At 47.4% G+C, this 24,371-nt stretch overlaps 1 long non-coding RNA gene across 1 annotated transcript in view; it reads right to left on the reverse strand.

The window, feature by feature from the left end:
* LOC136581649 (uncharacterized) overlaps positions 1-24,371 on the reverse strand; it is a 59,056-nt gene that overhangs the window by 3,439 nt on the left and 31,246 nt on the right. The gene's annotated exons all lie outside the window — the stretch shown is intronic.

The following is a 24,371-nucleotide window of genomic DNA, read 5'->3' on the forward strand; positions in this document are numbered from 1 at the left end:
AGGCCCCAGTAACTCCGCCCACTACAACAGCATGCATACATTAAGGAGGCCCCGGTAACTTGGCCCACTACAACTGCATGCATACATTATGGAGGCGCTGCGGTAACTCCGGCCACGACAGCTGCATGCATACATTATGGAGGCGCTCCGGTAACTCCGCCCACTATAACAGCATGCATACATTATGGAGGCCCCGGTAACTCCGCCCACTACAACAGCATGCATACATTATGAAGGCCCCGGTAACTCCGCCCACTACAACAGCATACATACATTATGGAGGCCCCAGTAACTCCGCCCACTAAACTGCAAGCATACATTATGGAGGTCCCAGAAACTCCGCCCACTACAACTGCATGCATACATTATGGAGGCGCCCCGGTAACTCCGCCCACTACAACTGCATGCATTCATTAAGGAGGCCCCAGTAACTCCGGCCACTACAACAGCATGCATACATTATGGAGGAGCCCCGGTAATTCCGGCCACTACAACTGCATGCATACATTATGGAGGAGCCCCGGTAACTCGGCCCACTACAACTGCATGCATACATTATGGAGGCCCCGGTAACTCCGCCCACTACAACTGCATGCACACATTATGGAGGGGCCCTGGTAACTCCGGCCACTACAACTGCATGCATACATTATGGAGGCTCCAGTAACTCCGCCCACTACAACAGCATGCATACATTATGGAGGCCCCGGTAACTCCGGCCACTACAACTGCATGCATACATTATGGAGGTGACCCGGTAACTCCGGCCGCTACATCAGCATGCATACATTATGGAAGGGCCCCGTTAACTCCGCCCACTACAACTGCATGCATACATTATGGAGGGGCCCTGGTAACTCCACCCATTACAACTGCATGCATACATTATGGAGGCCCCAGTAACTCCGCCCACTACAACAGCATGCATACATTATGGAGGGCCCGGTAACTTCGCCCACTACAACTGCATGCATACATTATGGAGGCCCCGGTAACTCCGCCCACTACAACTGCATGCATACATTATGGAGGCCCCAGTAACTCCGCCCACTACAACAGCACGCATACATTATGGAGGCCCCGGTAACTTCGCCCACTACAACAGCATGCATACATTAAGGAGGCCCCGGTAACTTCGCCCACTACAACTGCATGCATACATTATGGAGGCGCTGCGGTAACTCCGGCCACTACAACTGCATGCATACATTATGGAGGTGCCCCGGTAACTCCGCCCACTATAACAGCATGCATACATTATGGAGGCCCCGGTAACTCCGCCCACTACAACAGCATGCATACATTATGGAGGCCCCAGTAACTCCGCCCACTAAACTGCATGCATACATTATGAAGGCCCCGGTAACTCCGCCCACTACAACAGCATACATACATTATGGAGGCCCCAGTAACTCCGCCCACTAAACTGCATGCATACATTATGGAGGCCCCGGTAACTCCGCCCACTACAACAGCATGCATACATTATGGAGGCGCCCTGGTAACTCCGCCAACTACAAGAGCATGCATACATTATGGAGGCCCCAGTAACACCGCCCACTACAACAGCATGCATACATTATGGAGGCCCCGGTAACTCCGCCCACTACAACTGCATGCATACATTATGGAGGCCCCGGTAACTCCGCCCGCTACAACAGCATGCATACATTAAGGAGGCTCCGGTAACTTCGCCCACTACAACTGCATGCATACATTATGGAGGCGCTGCGGTAACTCCGGCCACTACAACTGCATGCATACATTATGGAGGCGCCCCGGTAACTCCGCCCACTATAACAGCATGCATACATTATGGAGGCCCTGGTAACTCCGCCCACTACAACAGCATGCATACATTATGGAGGCCTCGGTAACTCCGCCCACTACAACAGCATACATACATTATGGAGGCCCCAGTAACTCCGCCCACTACAACTGCATGCATACATTATGGAGGCCCCGGTAACTCCGCCCACTACAACAGCATGCATACATTATGGAGGCCCTGGTAACTTCGCCAACTACAACAGCATGTATACATTATGGAGGCCCCCGGTAACTCTGCCCACTACAACAGCATGCATACATTATGGAGGCCCCGGTAACTCCGCCCACTACAACAGCATGCATACATTATGGAGGCCCTGGTAACTCCGGCCACTACAACAGCATGCATACATTATGGAGGTGCCCCAGTAACTCCGCCCACTACAACAGCATGCATACATTATGGAAGCCCTGGTAACTCCGCCCACTACAACAGCATGCATACATTATGGAGGCCCTGGTAACTCCGCCCACTACAACAACATGCATACATTATGGGGCCCCGGTAACTCCGCCCACTACATCAGCATGCATACATTATGGAGGCGCCCCGGTAACTCCGCCCACTACAACAGCATGCATACATTATGGAGGTGCCCCAGTAACTCCGCCCACTACAACAGCATGCATACATTATGGAGGCCCTGGTAACTCCGCCCACTACAACAGCATGCATACATTATGGAGGCCTTGGTAACTCCGCCCACTACAACAGCATGCATACATTATGGGGCCCGGTAACTCCGCCCACTACATCAGCATGCATAGATTATGGAGGCGCCCCGGTAACTCCGCCCACTACAACAGCATGCATACATTATGGAGGCCCCGGTAACTCCGCCCACTACAACTGCATGCATACATTATGGAGGCCTCGGTAACTCCGCCCACTACATCAGCATGCATACATTATGGAGGCCCTGGTAACTTCGCCAACTACAACAGCATGTATACATTATGGAGGCCCCGGTAACTCTGCCCACTACAACAGCATGCATACATTATGGAGGCCCCGGTAACTCTGCCCACTACAACAGCATGCATACATTATGGAGGCCCTGGTAACTCCGCCCACTACAACAGCATGCATACATTATGGAGGTGCCCCAGTAACTCCGCCCACTACAACAGCATGCATACATTATGGAGGCCCTGGTAACTCCGCCCACTACAACAGCATGCATACATTATGGAGGCCCTGGTAACTCCGCCCACTACAACAACATGCATACATTATGGGGCCCCGGTAACTCCGCCCACTACATCAGCATGCATACATTATGGAGGCGCCCCGGTAACTCCGCCCACTACAACAGCATGCATACATTATGGAGGTGCCCCAGTAACTCCGCCCACTACAACTACATGCATACATTATGGAGAAGCCCCGGTAACTCCGCCCACTACAACAGCACATTCTGCTGCATTACTTTTCACTTCTGTTCTGTTTTATTTCAGTTTCTCTCCAAAAATGCAGCAAAGAAATAGAAACCCTGAAGTGACCCAAACGCAGGTGGGAGGCAGCCTCGGTTTACCAGCAGCCGCATGTAAACCCCCCGATATTACATACTCTGTACTGAGCTACATGACGACCTCGGCTCTGCTACATCATCCTGGGGATATATGTCAAGCATTGTGAATTGCTCCTACCTTTAAGGCCCAATGTCCACAGGCCAAATAGAATTACGAAATCCGCGCGGGTCTCCAGCAAACATGATCCGCGCCAATAGGGAATCACTGGGCACCCGCAGGTCGTTAAATACCTACGGATGTCATTTTTTCCTGGAGCGCGGATCGCACGTGCAGAAAAGCACCAGCAACATGCTCCATTTTGTGTGGCGTTCCTGCACGGACGGCTCTCGTGGTTTCAATTGAAGCTTATGGAAGCCGTCCAGATCTGCGGCACACCCGCAGCTCTATTTGTTTTGTGCCAGGGGAACGCGGGAGAGCAGGAGTTAAAGAAAGAAATTTGTGCGGCACGCTACCAGCATGCCGAACACATCCGCTGAGCCAAGGAGAGGAGATCCGGCCGCAAGGGAGGTGAGACCCGCAGCGTCCGGACAGGTAAGTATGTCGCATTTTCTTGGCCTCATGTCTGCGGGGCAGAAGGGACCTGCTGCGGGCTTCTGCACGGGGAATCCATGCGGCCTGAATTTCCCCGTGGACATGAGGCCTAAAGCTCTTGTTCACCCCCTCATAGATGAACCGGGAGAAGTGCCGGCCGGACAGACTCAGCTGGTTAACATGGAGCAAAATAAAATGGTCTTTTGGCGCCGGAATATCAGCCGGCATCTGAAATAACAGGACAGTCATAAAGCACTTCTAGCATACGGTCCTGTCAGGAAGGACTGTGTACAGCTCTCAGAGGAGAATCTATAGAACATCTGATCATCTACACGGGCCCCATACTGGTGACATATGCCACTCACATACCCACTACAGCAATCTCACTCACATACCCCCACAACAATGTCACACACATACCCCCACAACAATGTCACACACATACCCCCACAACAATGTCATACACATACCCCTACAACAATGTCACAGACATACCCCCACAACAATGTCATACACATACCCCTACAACAATTTCACACACATAACCCTCATAACAATGTCACTCATATACCCTTATAACAATATCACTCACATACCCACTACAGCAATGTCACTCACATACCCCCTACAGCAATGTCGCTCACATACCCCCACAACAATGTCACACACATAACCCCACAACAATGTCACACACATACCCCTACAGCGTCATTCATATATCCCCACAACAATGTCACACACATAACCCTCATAACAATGTCACTCACATACCCACTACAGCAATGTCACTCACATACCCACTAGAGCAATGTCACTCACATACCCCCTACAGCAATGTCACTCATATACCCTCATAACAATGTCACTCATATACCCCCAGAACAATGTCACACACATAAGCCCATAACTATGTAATTAACATACCCATAGAACAATGTTGCTCACATACCTCCAACACAAAGCTGCTCACGTACCCCTCACAACAATGTCAAACACATGCCCTTAATACAATGCCACACACATAGCCCCACAACAATGTAGCTCATATACCCCCACACAATGTTGCACACATGCCCCCACAACAATGTCTCACACAAACGACCACAACAATGCTGGTCATATACCCCCTCACAACTGTGTAACACACATGCCCCCACAGCAATGTCGCACACATACCCCCTCAACAATTTTGCACAGATACCTCCACAGCAATGTCGCACACATACCCTCACAACAATGCCACACACATACCCTCACAACAATGTTACAAGCATACTCCCACAACAAAGCTGCTTAAACACCCCTCAAAACAATGTCATTAACATATCCCCCAGAACAATGTCACACACATATGTCCACAACAATGTCACTCACATACCCTCACGACAATGCATCTTATATACCACCTCAACAATGTAACACACATAGCCCCCCAGCAATGACGCACACATACCCCACAGCAATATCACACACATAACCCCACAACAATGCCCCACACTTTCCCCCACAACAATGCCGCACTCATACCCCCCAAAACAATGTCACACACAAAAACCCACAAGAATGCTGCTCACATACCCACATAGCAATGTCACACACATATCCCCACAGCAATGTTGCTCACATACGCCCACAACAATGCGGCTCATATACCACTCACAACAATGTAGCTCATATACACCCACAGCAATGCGGCTCATATACCACTCACAACAATGTAGCTCATATACACCCACAGCAATGTTGCACTCGTAACCCCACCGCAATGTTGCATACATACCCCAGAGAAATGTCGCACACATACCCCCAAAACAATATAATACACATACCCACACAACAATGCTGCACACATACCCCCACTACAATGTCACACACATACATCCACAACAATGCTGCACACATACCCCCACAACAATGCCACTTATATACCCGCACAACAATTTTAGACACATAGCCCCACAACAATGCTGCTCACACGTCTCCAAATTAATGCAGCGAACAAACCCCCACAACAATGTCACACACGTACCCCTACAACAATGCCGAGTAAATACTGCCACAACTATGCCACACACGTACCCAAACAACAATGCCACTCATATACCCCCACAAAAATATCACTCATATACCCCCACAACAATTTTACACACATAACCCCACAACAATGCAGCTCACATACGCCCACAACAATGTCACTTGCATAACCCTCACAATAATGTCACACACATACCCCCACAACAATATCATTCACATACCCCAACAATAATGTCGCTCACATACCCCTCAAAACAATGTTACACACATACCCTAGCAACAATGTCACACACATACCCCCCACAACAATGTCACACGTACCCACCACAACAATGTCACACACATGCCCCCCACAACAGTGTTACTCACATACCCCCACAACAATGTTACACACATGACCCCACAAGAATGCTGCTCCCATAACCCTCATAACAATGTCACACACAAATCCCCACAACAATGCATCTCACATACGCCCACAACATTGTCACTTGCATACCCCTCACAATAATGTCACACACACACCCACAAAAATGTCGCTCACATACCCCTCAGAACAATGTCACACATATACCCTCACAACAATGTCACACACATACCCCCACAAGAATGCTGCTCACATACCCCTCACAACAATGTTACACAGATGACCCCACAAGAATGCTGCTCACATACCCCTCAAAACAATGTCACACATATACCCTCACAACAATGTCACACACATACCCCCACAAGAATGCTGCTCACATACCCCTCAAAACAAAGTCACACACATACCCCTACAACAATGTCACTCACATACCCCCACAGCAATGTCACACACATAAACCCCCCACAACAATGTCACACACATACCCCCACAACAATGCCGTTCACATACAACCACGGTCATATACCCCCACAACAATGTTGCTCAAATACCAAAGCTACAAAGTCGCTCACATACTACCTCAACAATCTCACACACATACCCCTACAACAATATTACACACATACTCCCACGGCAATGTTACACACACATAACCCCCACGACAATGTCACTCACATATCCCCACAACAATACCGCACACATACCCTGTACAACAATACCGCACACATACCCTGTACAACAATGCCGCACACATACCCCCACAACAATACGGCACACATACCCCCACAACAATGCCGCACACATACCCCCACAACAATGCCGCACACATACCCCCACAACAATGTCGCACACTTACCCCCATAGCAATATTGTATACATACCCCCAGAGTAATATCACACACATAGCCCCACAACAATGCTGCTCACACATCTTCAAAACAATGTCACTCCCATACCCTAAGAACAGTATCACTGATATACACCCACAACAATGTAACACCTATACCCCCACAATACTATCGCTCACATACCCTCACAATAATGTCACACAAATACCCCCACAATGCTGTTGCTCACATACCCTCACAATAATGTCACAGCCATACCTCCAACACAAAGACACTCACATGCCCCCACAACAAGGCAGCTCACATACCCCCACAACAATGTCATACACATACCCCCACAACAAGCTCACTCATATACCCCCACAACAATGTCGCTCACATACCCCTCACAACAATGTCACACATACCCCAACAACAATGTCACACACATACCCACCAAAACAATGTCACACACATACCCCCCACAACAATGTCAGACACTCAGACACATGACCCCACAAGAATGCTGCTCACAAGCCCCTCATAAAAATGTCACACACATACCCCCACAACACTGCCGTTCACATACAACCACGGCAATGTCAGTCATAAACCTCAAGAACAATATTACTTACGAACCCCAGAACAATCATATACCCCCACAACAATGTCGCTCAAATACCAAAACTACAAAGTCGCACACATACCCCCACGGTAATGTTACAAACACATACCCCCACAACAATTTCACATACATACTCCCCACAACAATGTCACTCACATACCCCCACAAGAATGTTACACACACATATCCCTACAACAATGTCACTTACATACACCCACAACAATGTTACACAAACATACCACTACAACTATGTCCAACGCATACACCCTAATAAAATGTCACACACATACCCCCACAACAATGTCACTCACATACCCCCACAACAATGTTACACAAACATACCACTACAACTATGTCCCACACATACCCCCTACTACAATGTCACACACATATCCCTACAATAATGTCACTCACATACCCCCACAACAATACTGCACACATACCCTGTATAACAATGCCGCACACATACCCCCACAACAATGCCGCACACATACCCCCACAACAATGCCGCACACATAGCCCCACAACAATGCCGCACACATACCCCCACAACAATGCCGCACACATGCCCCCACAATGCCGCACACATACCCCCACAACATTGTTGCATACATTCCCACACAACAATGCTGCACACATACACCCACAGCAATGTCGCACACACACACTCCCACAACAATATCACTGACATACCCCCGCAAAGTCACACAGAAACCCCAAGAACATTGTCGCCTACATACCTCCAACACAAAGCTGCTCACATACCCCCACAACAATGCCCCTCACAAGAATGTCGCACACATGGCCTCAATACAATGCCACTCACATAACCCCACTACAATGCAGCTCACATACCTGCAAAACAATGTCGCTCAAATACCCCCACAAACAAAGTAAATAAACATACCCCGCAACAATGCTGCTAATATACGCCCCCAAAACAATGCTGCACACATACTACCACAACAATGCCACGAAAATACCCCCACAACAATGTCACACACATACCTGCACAATTATATCTTTCACATACCCTCACAACAATGCAGCTCATACACCCCCACGACAATGTCCACACATAACCCCACAGCAATGTCTTACAGAAAACCCCACAGCAATGTCGTACACATACTCCATACACCCACGACAATGTCATTCACATACCCCCCTCAAAAACAATATTACTCACACACACAAGAACGTCCATATACCCCCCAACAATGTCGTTCAAATACCAACACTAAAAAGTCATTCACATACCCCCTCAACAATGTCACTTACATACCCCCACAACAATGTCGCTTACATACCCCCACAACAATGCATCTCATATACCACCACAATAAGGTCGCAGACATACTCCAACAGCAACGTCGCACACATACCCTCTCAGCAATGTCACACACATACCCCCCACAACAATGTCAATCACATACTTCAAAAACAATATTACTCACACACCACAAGAACAATGTCACTCAAACACCCCTACAACAATGTTGCTCAAATACCAACACTACAAAGTCACTCACACACCGACACCACAATGTTACACACATATACCCCCACAATAATGTCACACATATACCCTCACAACAATGTCACACATATACCCTCACAACAATGTCACACACATACTCCCAGAACAATGCTGCTCACACATCTCGACAATAATGCCGAAAACAAACCCCTACAACAATGTCGCATACATACCCCCACAAAAATGCCAAGTAAATACCCCCACAACAATGTTGCTCAACTACCTCCCCCAAAAAAACAATGTCAGACACATAACCCCACAACAATGCTGCTCACATACCTTTTATAACAATGTCACTCGCATACCCCCACAGCAATGTCACACACATACCCCTACAACAATTCCGCTCGCATACCCCCACAGCAATGTCACACACATACCCCCACAAAAATGCCTCTCATATGCCCCCAAAACAATGTCACACACATACCCCCACAAAAATGCCTCTCATATGCCCCCAAAACAATGTCACACACATACCCCCACAACAATGTCACTCATATACCACCACAACAATGTTGCTCGAATAACAACTATATAAAGTCGCTCTCATACCCCCACAACAATGTCACACACATACCCCCACAACAATGTCACACACATAGCCCCACAACAATGTTGCACACATAAACTACCAGCAATGTTTCACACATTCCTCCACAGCAATGTTGCACACATGCCCCCACAACAATGCTGCACACATACCCCCACAACAATGTCGCACACATACCCCCATAGCAATGTTGTATACATACCCCCAGAGTAATATCACACACAATGTTGCTCAACTACCCCCCCAAAAAACAATGTCAGACACATAACCCCACAACAATGCTGCTCACATACCTTTTATAACAATGTCGCTCACATACCCCCACAACAAAGTCACACACATACCCCCACAACAATGTTACACACATAGACCTCCTGCAATAAGTTACTCCCATACCCCCTCAACTATGTCGCTCACATAGCTCCAACACAATGCCGCTCACATACCCCCACAACCGTACCCCTCACAACAATGTCACTCGCATACCCCTACAACAATTCCGCTCGCATACCCCCACAGCAAAGTCACACACATACCCCCACAACAATGCCGCTCACATACCCCCAAAACAATGTCACACACATACCCCCACAACAATGTCACTCATATACCGCCAAAACAATGTTGCTCGAATAACAACACTATAAAGTCGCTCTCATACCCCCACAACAATGTTGCACACATAAACTACCAGCAATGTTGCACACATACCTCCACAGCAATGTTGCACACATACCCCCACAATAATGTCGCACACATACCTCCACAGCAATGTTGCACACATACCCCCACAACAATGTCGCACACATACCCCCATAGCAATGCTGTATACATACCCCCCAGAGTAATATCACACACATAGCCTCACAACAATGCTGCTCACACATCTTCAAAAGAATGTCACTCCCTTACCCTAAGAACAATATCACTGAATACCCCCACAACAATATAACACCTATACCCCCACAATACTGTCGCTCACATACCCTCACAACAATGTCACACAAATACCGCAAACACAAAGCCACTCACAGGCCCCCACAACAATGCCGCTCACATACCCCCACAACCATGTCACACTCATACCTCCAACACAAAGACACTCACATGCCCCCACAAGAATGTCACTTGCATACCCCTCACAACAATGTCACATACATAACCCCACAGCAATGCTGCTCACATACCCCCCACAACAGTGTCACACACATATATCCCCCACAACAGTGTCACACACATATATCCCCCACAACAATGTCACACACATATACCCCCCACAACAATGCCGCTCATATACCACGACGATACCACAATGGCAGAGTCAGTCATAAACCTCTTAGAACAATATTACTCACACACCCCAAGAACAATGTGAGTCATATGCCCCCACAACAATGTCGCTCAAATACCTCCAACACAAAGCCACTCACATGCTCCCACAACAATGCCGCTCACATACCCCCCACAACAATGTCACACACATATACCCCCACAACAATGTCACACACATACCCCCACAACAATGTCACACACGGCAATGTCACTCATATACTTCAAAAACAATATTACTCACACACCACAAGAACAATGTTGCTCAAATACCAACACTACAAAGTCACTCACACACCAACACAACAATGTTACACACTTATACCAGCACAATAATGTCACACATATATCCCCTCAACAATGTCATACATATACCCCTATAACAATGTCACACACATACCCTCACAACAATGTCACACACATACTCCCACAACAATGCTGCTCACACATCTTCACAACAATGTTGCAAATAAATCCCCACAACAGTGCCGCACACATATCCCCACAAAAATGCCAAGTAAATACCCCCACAATAATGACTCTCACATACCCCCACAACAATATAACACACATATCCCCACAACAATGTTACACACATATACCCCCCACAATAATGTCCCACATATATACTCACAACAATGTCACACACATACCCCCACAACAATGTCACTCACATACCCCCACAACAATGTTACACAAACATACCACTACAACTATGTCCCACACATACCCCCTACTACAATGTCACACACATATCCCTACAATAATGTCACTCACATACCCCCACAACAATACTGCACACATACCCTGTATAACAATGCCGCACACATACCCCCACAACAATGCCGCACACATACCCCCACAACAATGCCGCACACATAGCCCCACAACAATGCCGCACACATACCCCCACAACAATGCCGCACACATGCCCCCACAATGCCGCACACATACCCCCACAACATTGTTGCATACATTCCCACACAACAATGCTGCACACATACACCCACAGCAATGTCGCACACACACACTCCCACAACAATATCACTGACATACCCCCGCAAAGTCACACAGAAACCCCAAGAACATTGTCGCCTACATACCTCCAACACAAAGCTGCTCACATACCCCCACAACAATGCCCCTCACAAGAATGTCGCACACATGGCCTCAATACAATGCCACTCACATAACCCCACTACAATGCAGCTCACATACCTGCAAAACAATGTCGCTCAAATACCCCCACAAACAAAGTAAATAAACATACCCCGCAACAATGCTGCTAATATACGCCCCCAAAACAATGCTGCACACATACTACCACAACAATGCCACGAAAATACCCCCACAACAATGTCACACACATACCTGCACAATTATATCTTTCACATACCCTCACAACAATGCAGCTCATACACCCCCACGACAATGTCCACACATAACCCCACAGCAATGTCTTACAGAAAACCCCACAGCAATGTCGTACACATACTCCATACACCCACGACAATGTCATTCACATACCCCCCTCAAAAACAATATTACTCACACACACCAAGAACGTTCATATACCCCCCAACAATGTCGTTCAAATACCAACACTAAAAAGTCATTCACATACCCCCTCAACAATGTCACTTACATACCCCCACAACAATGTCGCTTACATACCCCCACAACAATGCATCTCATATACCACCACAATAAGGTCGCAGACATACTCCAACAGCAACGTCGCACACATACCCTCTCAGCAATGTCACACACATACCCCCCACAACAATGTCAATCACATACTTCAAAAACAATATTACTCACACACCACAAGAACAATGTCACTCAAACACCCCTACAACAATGTTGCTCAAATACCAACACTACAAAGTCACTCACACACCGACACCACAATGTTACACACATATACCCCCACAATAATGTCACACATATACCCTCACAACAATGTCACACATATACCCTCACAACAATGTCACACACATACTCCCAGAACAATGCTGCTCACACATCTCGACAATAATGCCGAAAACAAACCCCTACAACAATGTCGCATACATACCCCCACAAAAATGCCAAGTAAATACCCCCACAACAATGTTGCTCAACTACCTCCCCCAAAAAAACAATGTCAGACACATAACCCCACAACAATGCTGCTCACATACCTTTTATAACAATGTCACTCGCATACCCCCACAGCAATGTCACACACATACCCCTACAACAATTCCGCTCGCATACCCCCACAGCAATGTCACACACATACCCCCACAAAAATGCCTCTCATATGCCCCCAAAACAATGTCACACACATACCCCCACAAAAATGCCTCTCATATGCCCCCAAAACAATGTCACACACATACCCCCACAACAATGTCACTCATATACCGCCACAACAATGTTGCTCGAATAACAACTATATAAAGTCGCTCTCATACCCCCACAACAATGTCACACACATACCCCCACAACAATGTCACACACATAGCCCCACAACAATGTTGCACACATAAACTACCAGCAATGTTTCACACATTCCTCCACAGCAATGTTGCACACATGCCCCCACAACAATGCTGCACACATACCCCCACAACAATGTCGCACACATACCCCCATAGCAATGTTGTATACATACCCCCAGAGTAATATCACACACAATGTTGCTCAACTACCCCCCCAAAAAACAATGTCAGACACATAACCCCACAACAATGCTGCTCACATACCTTTTATAACAATGTCGCTCACATACCCCCACAACAAAGTCACACACATACCCCCACAACAATGTTACACACATAGACCTCCTGCAATAAGTTACTCCCATACCCCCTCAACTATGTCGCTCACATAGCTCCAACACAATGCCGCTCACATACCCCCACAACCGTACCCCTCACAACAATGTCACTCGCATACCCCTACAACAATTCTGCTCGCATACCCCCACAGCAAAGTCACACACATACCCCCACAACAATGCCGCTCACATACCCCCAAAACAATGTCACACACATACCCCCACAACAATGTCACTCATATACCGCCAAAACAATGTTGCTCGAATAACAACACTATAAAGTCGCTCTCATACCCCCACAACAATGTTGCACACATAAACTACCAGCAATGTTGCACACATACCTCCACAGCAATGTTGCACACATACCCCCACAATAATGTCGCACACATACCTCCACAGCAATGTTGCACACATACCCCCACAACAATGTCGCACACATACCCCCATAGCAATGCTGTATACATACCCCCCAGAGTAATATCACACACATAGCCTCACAACAATGCTGCTCACACATCTTCAAAAGAATGTCACTCCCTTACCCTAAGAACAATATCACTGAATACCCCCACAACAATATAACACCTATACCCCCACAATACTGTCGCTCACATACCCTCACAACAATGTCACACAAATACCGCAAACACAAAGCCACTCACAGGCCCCCACAACAATGCCGCTCACATACCCCCACAACCATGTCACACTCATACCTCCAACACAAAGACACTCACATGCCCCCACAAGAATGTCACTTGCATACCCCTCACAACAATGTCACATACATAACCCCACAGCAATGCTGCTCACATACCCCCCACAACAGTGTCACACACATATATCCCCCACAACAGTGTCACACACATATATCCCCCACAACAATGTCACACACATATACCCCCCACAACAATGCCGCTCATATACCACGACGATACCACAATGGCAGAGTCAGTCATAAACCTCTTAGAACAATATTACTCACACACCCCAAGAACAATGTGAGTCATATGCCCCCACAACAATGTCGCTCAAATACCTCCAACACAAAGCCACTCACATGCTCCCACAACAATGCCGCTCACATACCCCCCACAACAATGTCACACACATATACCCCCACAACAATGTCACACACATACCCCCACAACAATGTCACACACGGCAATGTCACTCATATACTTCAAAAACAATATTACTCACACACCACAAGAACAATGTTGCTCAAATACCAACACTACAAAGTCACTCACACACCAACACAACAATGTTACACACTTATACCAGCACAATAATGTCACACATATATCCCCTCAACAATGTCATACATATACCCCTATAACAATGTCACACACATACCCTCACAACAATGTCACACACATACTCCCACAACAATGCTGCTCACACATCTTCACAACAATGTTGCAAATAAATCCCCACAACAGTGCCGCACACATATCCCCACAAAAATGCCAAGTAAATACCCCCACAATAATGACTCTCACATACCCCCACAACAATATAACACACATATCCCCACAACAATGTTACACACATATACCCCCCACAATAATGTCCCACATATATACTCACAACAATGTCACACACATACTCCCACAACAATGCTGCTCACACATCTCCACAACAATGCCGAAAACAAACACCCACAACAATGTCGCAAACATAGCCCCACAACAATGTTGGTTACCCCCCAAAACAATGCCGCACACATACCCCCACAAAAATGCCAAGTAAATATCCCCACAACAATGTTGCTCAACTAACCCCCCCCAAAACAATGTCAGACACATAACCCCACAACAATGCTGTTCACATACCCCCACAACAAAGTCACACACATACCCCGACAACAATGTTACACACATACACCTCCTGCAACAATGTTACTCCCATACCCCCTCAACTGTCGCTCACATACCTCCAACACAAAGCCGCTCACATACCCCAAAAACAGTACCCCTCACAACAATGCCACTCACATACCCCCATAGCAATGTTACACACATACCCCTACAGCAATGCCACTCACATACCCCCAAAACAATGTCACATACATACCCCCACAACAATGCTGCTCACATATGCCCACAACAATGTCACACACATACCCCCACAACAATGTCGCTCGAATAACAACACTATAAAGTCGCTCACATACCCACACACCAATGTCACACACATAAACTACCAGCAATGTTGCACACATGCCCCCACAGTAATGTTGCACACATACCCCCACAACAATGTCGCACACATACCCCCATAGCAATGTTGTATACATACCCGCAGAGTAATATCACACACATAGCCCTCCCAATGTCACTCCCATACTCTAAGAACAATATCACTGATATACCCCCACAACAATGTAACACCTATACCCCCACAATACTTTTGCTCACATACCCTCACAACAATGTCACACAATTACTTCCAACACAAAGCCACTCACATGCCCCCACAACAATGCCGCTCACATACCCCCACAACAATGTCACACTCATACCTCCAACACAAAGACACTCACATGCCCCCTCAACAATGCAGCTCACATACACCCACAACAATGTCAATTGCATACCCCTCACAACAATACTGCTCACATACCCCCCACAACAATGTCACACACATACCCCCACAACAATGCCGCTCATATACCACGACTGTAGAGTCAGTCATAAACCTCAAGAACAATATTACTCACACACCCCAAGAACAATGTCAGTCATTTACCCCCACAACAATGTCGCTCAAATACCAAAACTACAAAGTTGCTCACATACCACCTCAACAATGTCGCACACATACTCCCACAGCATTGTTACAAACACATACCCCTACAACAATGTCACATACATACCCCACACAACATCACTCACATACCCCCACAACCATGTTACACAAACAAACCCCTACAACTATGTCGCACACATACACCCACAGCAATGTCCACAAATAACCCCACAGCAATGTCGTACACATACTCCATACCCCCACAACAATATTGTTCACATACCACCACGGCAATGTCAGTCATAAACCTCAAGAACAATATTACTGACATATTACGCAGCACACATACCCCCCACAGTAATGCTGCGAAAAAAAACACAAAACAATGTTGCACACTTTACCCCCAACAATGTCGCACACACTCCCACAACAATGTCGCTCACATATCCACACAATGTCACTCACATAACCCCACAACAATGTAACACACATGCCCTCAACACAATGCCGCACACATACCCACCCAATATTATTCACATATTCCCATAACAATATTGCTAACATGCCTCAACAACAATGACGCTTACATATTCCCCAAAAACACCCCTCACAACAATGTCACACACATAACCACACAACAATACTGCAAACAAACCCCCACAACAATGTCGCTCTTATATCTTAACAACAATGCCACTCACATACCCGCAAATAATTTCGCCCGCACACTCTCACAACAATGTCACACACATACCTCACAACAGTGTCGCTCACATACCCCACAACAATTGCACACACATACCCCCACAACTATGTCACTCACATACCCTCACAACAATGTTTCACACATACACCCATACCAATTCCGCACACATACCCTCACAACAATGTTTCACACATACACCCATACCAATTCCGCTCACATACCCCCACAACGTTTCACACATACACCCATACCAATTCCGCACGCATACTCCCACAACAATGCCACACACATACCGCCACAGCAATGCTGCAAACCCCATCCCTACATAAACGTCGCTCACCTACTCCCCCAACAATATCACTCACATACCCCCACAACAATGTTGCATACATACCCCACAGCAATGTCACACACATACCCCCACAGCAGAGTTGCACACATACTATCAAAACAATATCACATACATACATCCACAAGAATGCCGCACACATTCCCCCACAACAATGACACTGACATGCACCACAACAATGTCAAACACATAGCCCCACAACAATGCCGCACACATACTCCCACGGCAAAGTTGCACACACACTCTCCCACAACAATGTTGTGCACATACCCCCATAATAATGTCACTCACATATCCACACAATGTTGCGCACATACCCCCACAACAATTTCGCTCACATACTCCCACAAGAATGTCGCTCACATAACCCCACAACAATGTCGCTCACATGTCCACACAGCAATGTCTCACACATACCCCCACAACAATGTCGCACACATACCCCCACAACAATGCTGCACACATACGCCCACAACAATGTCGCAAACATACCCCAACAACAATGTCGCACACATACCCCTATGACAATGCTACACACATGCCCTTAACACAATGCCGCTAACATACCCCCACAATATCTTTCACATACCCCCGGAACAATATTTCTCCGATACCTCAACAACAATGCCGCTTACATACTTTCACAACAATGTCACACACATAACCACACAACAATACCGCACACAAACCCCCACAACAATGCCGCACACATCCTCACACAACAATGCCGCTCACATAACCCCACAACAATGCCACACACAGACCCCCACAACAATGCCGCACACAGACTCCCACAACAATGCCGCTCACATAACCACACAACAATGCCACACACAGACCTACACAACAAGCAGGTGCGGGGGCAGCGGCAGCCGAAGCAGGCGCGGGGGCAGCGGCAGCCGAAGCAGGTGCGGGGGCAGGAGTGACCAGTGTGACCGGAGCGCAGCAGCCGGCGCCAAGAGGCCACCAGGAGTTCAGCGGAGCAGCTGAGACAGGAGGGCAGAGTGAGCGGCCGCCGGGACAGCGGGTGACGTCACCAGGAGGAACGGAGGAGCTGAGTATCAACCTCTGTGTGTGTTTGTGAGCTGTGTGTCTTCTGTGTATCTGGTTAGTCGTGTCTTCTGTGTGTGTGTGTGTGTCTGGGGGTCTAAGTGTTTGTGAGGGGGGGGGGGGAAATTTGACTGTTTGCGCATAAGTGTCAGCGGGTAAGAGGTTGCGCGAGAGAGGCAGCGGGTGAGGGATTGCGGCAGCGGGTGAGGGGTTGCGGCAGCGGGTGAGGGGTTGCGACAGCGGGTCAGCGGTTGTGGCAGCGGGCCAGCGGTTGCGGCAGCGGGACAGCGGTTGCGGCAGCGGGACAGCGGTTGCGGTAGCGGGACAGCGGTTGCGGCAGCGGGACAGCGGTTGCGGCAGCGGGACAGCGGTTGCGGCAGCGGGACAGCGGTTGCGGCAGCGTGTGAGCGGAGTGTGAGCAAGTCTATCTTCACTACTTCCACAAGTAAATTGTAGATCCCCATTAGGATGAGCTCCATGCCTGGCAATGTCATCCAGTGTGCTACTTGTGCAATGTATGCGGTCCTTCATCAGCCGATCGAGGGTGCATACTGTTGCGCAAGATGCGTGCACGTTGCAAATTTAGAAGCCCAAATTCTGGATCTAAATGGGCAACTGGCAACACTGAGAGCCATTGACATCATGGAAAGGAGTTTGGTGCTCACTGAGCAGGCACTCGCTGGGGTAGAGGCGGGGGCGGATGGTAGTACGGAAGTGCAGGGGGAGCAGGCAGTCAGCTGGGTGACAGAAAGAAGGAGGGATAGAGGGAAGAGAACCAGGGAGGCTAGTCCTGAACTGGCACAACCCAACAAGTTTGCACGATTGGCAGATGAGGGGAATGCCATTACAGAGCCAGCACCGCTGCAGCACGACACGCCCTCTGAACGCCAGGGGGATGACTGCTCCAGTGAGACGGGGACGGGGAGCGCAGGGCAGGCTAGACAGGTTCTAGTGGTGGGGGACTCAATTATTAGGGGGACAGAGAGGGCAATCTGCCATAAAGACCGGGATCGTCGAACGGTGTGTTGTCTTCCTGGCGCTCGAGTTCGACACATCGCGGATCGGATTGACAGGTTACTGGGAGGGGCTGGTGAGGATCCAGCAGTCATGGTGCACGTTGGCACCAATGAACAAGTTAGAGGTCAATGGAGGGCCCTCAAAAATGATTTCAGGGACTTAGGGTCCAAGCTCAGGGCGCGGACCTCCAGGGTAGTTTTCTCGGAAATACTACCTGTACCTAAAGCCACACTAGAAAGGCAGCAGGACCTTAGGGAGGTAAACAAGTGGCTCCGGAGTTGGTGCAAGAAGGAGGGATTTGGGTTCCTGGAGAACTGGGCTGACTTTGCGGTCGGCTACAGGCTCTACCGTAGGGACGGGCTGCATCTAAATGGGGAGGGTGCAGCTGTGCTGGGGGAAAAGATGGCTAGAAGGCTGGAGGAGTGTTTAAACTAGGGACTGGGGGGGAGGGTAAAATGAGAAATAGTGGGGTAGCCAGTGTAATTAGTGATCTGGGTCCAAGCAAAGGGAATGGGGGACGAGCAGGGGGTGGGGTTAGTACAGTTAGAACTGACAGATCAGCCATAAGTATGAATAGCAACAAAACAAATTTAAAAAACAAAAAAAATGAAATAAATTGTATGATCACGAATGCACGAAGTCTGATTGGTAAAGTGGGCGAGCTTGAAGCGAGAATGACTGATGAAAACTATGATATGGTCGGAATTACTGAAACATGGCTTGATGATAAGTGCGATTGGGCGGTGAATTTGCAGGGGTACAATCTCTTCAGAAGAGACCGAAGGAACCAGAAAGGGGGAGGGGTATGTCTGTACGTCAAATCGAACTTGAAGCCGAGGCTACGGGAGGATATAGGGGTAGGAGACGAACAGGTGGAATCTCTGTGGGTAGAAATACAGGGAGGAAAAAATAACAAAATCCTGATAGGGGTCTTCTATCGACCACCAAAAGCAACAGAAGAAACTGAAGACTTACTACTAAGGCAGATAGAGGAGGTGTCAAAACGAAACAAAGTAATTATCATGGGGGACTTTAATTACCCAGATATAACATGGGAGAACGAAACCTGCAAATCTCACAGGGGTGATAAGTTCTTGAGAGTAATTAAAGACAATTACCTGAACCAACTTGTGCAGGAACCAACAAGAGGGAGGGCCATTCTGGACCTAGTGCTAACTAACAAACCGGTACGTATAAAGGGGGTACAGGTTGAGGGGCACTTGGGGAACAGCGACCACAATATAATCAACTTCCAGCTGTCAATCAATAGGATGCCTTATCAAGGAGTGACAAAGAAACTAAACTTTAGTAAAGCAAAATTTGATGAGCTTAGAACTACTATCGGTAACATTAATTGGGACAACATCCTCAAAAATATCAGTACGGAGGAAAAATGGGAAAAGTTCAAAAGGATCCTAATCGCCTCATGTGAGCAGTTCATTCCCTTTAAAAATAAAAGTAACTCAGCTAAAAGGAAACCAATGTGGCTCGACAAGACGGTACGAGGGGCAATAAACGAAAAGAAGAAAGCGTTCAAACTACTAAAGCAACAAGGCAGCGAAGAAGCGCTAAAATCATACAGGGAAAAAAACAAAATATGCAAAGATACGATTAAAACTGCCAAGGAGGAAGCGGAAAGACGGATCGCAAAAGAGAGCAGAAACAACCCGAAGCTATTTTTCAACTACATAAACAGCAAAAGGATTTGCAGGGAGAGCGCTGGCCCTTTAAAAAACAATGCAGGAGAAATCATTGATGATGACGAAGGGAAAGCAAATCTAATAAACAGTTTCTTCTCAAGTGTGTTCACCAAAGAAAAGGAAATGCCACACGAGGTGCAGGGGAATAAAACGAACCCCTCACAAAATATCTCATACCTAACGCAGGAGGAGGTGCGGAAGCGTCTAAAGAAAACTAAAATTGATAAATCACCGGGCCCTGATGGATTACACCCAAGGATACTAAAGGAACTAAGTGACGAGATAGCTAGGCCGCTATACCTTATATTTCTAGACACTATCAAGACCGGAGTAGTACCATTGGACTGGCGCATTGCCAACGTGGTTCCAATTTACAAAAAAGGGAGCAAAAGTGAGCCTGGTAACTACAGGCCAGTAAGTCTCACTTCAGTAACGGGAAAATTTTTCGAGGGGATTCTGAGGGACGCCATCAATGAGTACCTCAAGGAGATTAAGGGAATAACTCCTCACCAGCATGGATTCATGAAGGGTCGCTCATGTCAGACAAATCTGATCAGTTTCTACGATGAAGTAAGCTCTAAGCTGGACCAGGGAGAATCTATTGATCTTGTATATCTGGACTTCTCTAAAGCCTTTGACACCGTGCCACATAATAGGCTAATATACAAAATGAGGCAGCTCGGACTGGGCGAAAACGTGTGTAAGTGGGTAAAAAATTGGCTCAACGATAGAAAGCAGAGGGTGGTAATAAATGGTTCGTACTCTGATTGGACCACAGTCGCTAGCGGGGTGCCACAGGGTTCAGTATTAGGCCCCACTCTGTTCAACATATTTATTAATGACCTGATAGAGGGGCTGCACAGCAAAATATCAATATTTGCAGATGACACAAAATTATACAATGTAATTAATGCAACGGAGGACAATGTGCGGCTACAAACGGACCTGGATAAGCTGGGGGCTTGGGCAGAAAAATGGCAAATGAAGTTCAATGTTGAAAAATGTAAGACTATGCACATGGGCAAGAGGAACGGATGTCACAAATATTCACTTAATGGGGTACCACTAGGGAAAAGTGATATGGAAAAGGATCTGGGGGTATTAGTGGATAATAGACTAAACTGGAGTAACCAATGCCAGTCAGCCGCTGCAAAGGCAAATAAAGTCTTGGGGTGCATCAAAAGAGGTATAGGGGCGAAGGACGAGAACATTATCCTCCCACTATATAAGGCACTTGTCAGACCTCACATGGAATACTGCGTACAATTCTGGACACCGGTGCTCAGGAAAGATGTCACAGTGCTTGAGGGGGTTCAAAGAAGAGCGACTAAACTAATACATGGAATGACGGGACTGGAATACCCAGAGAGGCTGTCCAAATTGGGATTATTTACTCTAGAAAAAAAAAAGAAGGTTAAGAGGCGACCAAATAACCATGTATAAGTACATGAGGGGACAACACATGGATCTCTCCCGCGATCTGTTTACACCCAGGACCACGACGGTAACAAGAGGACATCCGCTACGATTAGAGGAAAGTAGGTTTCATCACCAACACAGAAAGGGGTTCTTTACTGTAAGAGCAGTTAGACTGTGGAACTCTCTACCGGAGGAAGTGGTGATGGCAAAATCCATAGAGGAGTTTAAAAGGGGACTTGATGTCTTTCTGGAGAAGAAGGATATTACAGGATATAAATATTAGGTTAAGTGTCAATCCTGGTATACAGGCAGGTAGGAACTATTAGGGGTTGATCCAGGGAACAGTCTGATTGCCATTAGGGAGTCGGGAAGGAATTTTTTCCCCAAAAGGGCTAATTGACTTCTGGCCTTGGGGTTTTTTGCCTTCCTCTGGATCAACACAGTAGGATAGACAGGCTGGACTAGATGGACAATGTCTTCATTCGGCCTTACATACTATGTTACTATATGTTACAATGCCGCACACAGACCCCCACAACAATGCCGCCCACGTACCCCAACAACAATACCATGAGCTAACCCCCACAACTATGCCACATACATACCCCAAAATCAATGTCGCACACATTAACCCACAATTATGTCACACACTTACCCCATCAACAATGACGCTGACAAAGCCCCACAACAATGCCGCTCACATACGCCAACAACAATGTCATATACATAACTCCACAACATTGTCGCACACACATATTCCCACAACAATGTCGCACACATACTCCCACAACAATGTCACACACATACCCCCACAACAATGCCGCTCAGATATCCACACAACGTCGCTAACATATCCCCAGAACAATGTCGCTCACACAGCCTCACAACAATGTCGCTCACATACCCTCAAAGCAAAGTCGCACACATACCCCAACCTCAATGTCACACACATAACCCCACAGAAATGCCGCACTCATACCCCGACAACAAAGTCGCTCACATACCCCCAGAACAATGTTACACACATATCCCCAACTCAAAGCCGCTCACATGCCCTCACAACAATGACACACACATGCCCTCAATAAAATGCCGCTCACATACTCCCACAACAAAACTGCTCACATACACCACAACAATGTCGCTCACATATCCTAACAACGACTCCTGCATACCCCCACAACAATGACGCTTACATAACCCCCCAAAAAAAAATTTTGCTCACATACTCTCACAACAATGTCACACACCTTACCCCACAGCAATGTTACACCTCTACCCCCACAACAATGTCGCTCACATACTCCAACAACAATGCGGCTCACATACTCCACAACAATGTCACTCACATACCCACACAACAATGTCGCTCACAAA

The sequence above is a fragment of the Eleutherodactylus coqui genome, chromosome 11, assembly GCF_035609145.1.
Source record: "Eleutherodactylus coqui strain aEleCoq1 chromosome 11, aEleCoq1.hap1, whole genome shotgun sequence".
In the NCBI taxonomy this organism is placed as follows: Eukaryota; Metazoa; Chordata; class Amphibia; order Anura; family Eleutherodactylidae; genus Eleutherodactylus; species Eleutherodactylus coqui.